General features: G+C 41.0%; 1 pseudogene across 1 annotated transcript; it reads left to right on the forward strand.

Annotated features, from left to right (window-relative positions):
* The first annotated feature begins 321 nt into the window (after nt 1-321).
* On the forward strand, nt 322-1,184 carry LOC307114276 (large ribosomal subunit protein eL6-like; annotated as a pseudogene). Its single transcript has one exon. The product of its transcript is annotated as a large ribosomal subunit protein eL6-like (transcript).
* Nucleotides 1,185-2,446: the final 1,262 nt, after the last annotated feature.

Here is a 2,446-nt window from a genome sequence, read left to right on the forward strand (position 1 = left end):
TTTATTAACACAAATTGTCCTAAGGCAAGGTAGAGATATATACATCAAAGGGTAGGGTTTTGTGTCAGATTGGAAGAGTTACCTCCGGCTGTTCAGGTGTTTGGCCAGGAGGTGACAATAACATGTAGATTAAGATGCCCTGAGCTGTCTGGCAGCAAACAATCATCTTTTTCAGGTTTGGGGAAATGCCTTTAGCCATTCCCAACAGGCGATAACATATGTGACTCAGCCCTTGTTGAGTCCCCAAGTTCCATCAACCTTTTGATGAAACTCTTACAATTATGACATGCTGGAACTGGCTTCCGGCACTTACCTTGCAAGATGGTGGGTGAAAACACGGAGAAGCTGGATCCTAAGGAGGACAAACCTGAAGCCAAGATGGCTGATGCTAGGGGCAAAGTTAAGAAGGGTGATCTCAAGGCCAAGATACCTAAGAAGGGGAAGCCCCAATGCAGCTGAAACCCCAAACTACGCAGAGGAATTGGCAGATATTCCTGGTCGGCTATGTATTCCCAAAAGCCACGTACAAGAGGAAGTACTCAGCAGCTAAATCCACGATTGAAAAGAAAAGAAAAGAAAAAGGGGAAAGTTATTGCTCCTGTTACAAAACCAGTTGGTGGCAACAAGAATGGTGGCACCCAAGTGGTTAACCTTTGCAAAATGCCTAGATGTTATCCCCCTGAACACGTGCCTGGAAAGCTGTTGGGCCAGGGCAAGAAACCCTTCAGTGAGCGTGTGAGAAAACTGCGGCCAGCTTCACTCCCGGGACCATTCTGATCATCCCCACCAGGGACACAGAGGCAAGAGGGCATTGTTCCTGAAGCAGCTGAGCAGTGGCTTGCTACTTGGGACTGGACCTCTGTCCTTTTATAGAGTTCCTTTGTGTAGGACACACCAGAAATGTGTCATCACCACCTCCTCCAAAATGGATATCAGTGCTTTGAAAATCACTGATCCCCAAACATCTCATTGATGCTTATTTCAAGAAGAAGCAGCTGCATAAGCCCAGGAGGGTGAGATCTTTGAGAAATAAAATCAAGATTATAGAGCAGCTCAAGGTTCATCAGAAAGCTGTGGACTCTCAAATTCTGCCCCAAATCAAAGCTGTTCCTCAACTTCAGGGCTACCTCAGCTCTGTGTTTGCTCTAACAAATGGGCTTTATCCTCACAAAGTGGTGTTCTAAATTTCTTACAAAGAACCTGACTAAATAATGGATCTGTTTCAAAGAAAGGAAGAAAGAAAGAAAGAAAGAAAGAAAGAAATGCAGCCATTGACATAAATAAGTGGGTGTGGCTTATGCCAATAAAACTTTATTTATAAAAACAGGCAGTGGCATTGATTCGGGCTCTGTCCTCTGTCCTAAAGCAACCACTTAAATCTACTAAAAAAAATACACACAAAAATATTAATAAGCCAGTAGGAGAAATATAATGGAATCATGAAGAACCCTCAATTGATTCAAAAGAAGGCATAAAAAGAAGAATGAAACACATGTGACCCAAAACAAAATGAGATAAAACAAAACACAAATAGCTTCTCAGTAATGAAAGTGATATTTGTGATATTTTGACCTCCCTTTTCATGTCTCTATGTCTATCTCTCAATTATTTCTGACATTTAGTAGGGAAAAGGGAAGTATTATTTGTTGACTTCCTAAAGCACCCAGACTTGTCAACCTCTAATTTGAACTATGCCCTGTATTTTCACACACACACACACACACACACACACACACACACACACACACACACACACAAACAAACCACACAAACACATCCTACTCACTGAAGCCTCTGCATGTACACAAAGTTTACAGAACATTTGGGGAAATGAAGAGAACTCAAGAACTCCAAATTGCTCATTTGTAAAAGTTCACTTGAATGATTCTCCTTCCAGCTATAATGTACTAGGTCTTGTGCACTACATACCTCCTTGAAGAAACAGAAATATTAAATAAATTATAATACTTTTATATTTGAGAGACTGGCAAACTATAATCTGCAGGCCAAATCTGGCCATGCTTATATTTTTGGTAGTGTGTAGTGCTTTAATAGCATAATTAAATAGTTGTGACAAAGATGATAGGCCAACAGTATTTATCTGGTCTTGACAGCACAGTTTGCTGACTCCTGATATTTTTAAAGGTGCCAGAGTACTTCCGATGCATTGAAGATGAAAGGGAGTAAAATTGAGGAGGAAAAGGAAATATTCAGAGAAAAGCTGAGAAAGCACATCTGTATTTGGGGGCATTGTTGATTCTTGGTGAAGACTAAAGTCTGAGAACCTAGGTTTGGCTTGCACAGAAGGCCATGGTTGGGGGACAAAGAAAGCTGAAAGAAAGGAAGAAAGAGAGAGAGAAAGGAAGGAAGAGGCAGCCAATCAATGATTCTCATCATTGATGTTTCTATCTCTCTATCCCTCTCCGTTCTTCTCTGAAATTAATAA

The sequence above is a fragment of the Cnephaeus nilssonii genome, assembly GCF_951640355.1.
Source record: "Cnephaeus nilssonii genome assembly, chromosome: 18".
Lineage (NCBI taxonomy): Eukaryota > Metazoa > Chordata > Mammalia > Chiroptera > Vespertilionidae > Cnephaeus > Cnephaeus nilssonii.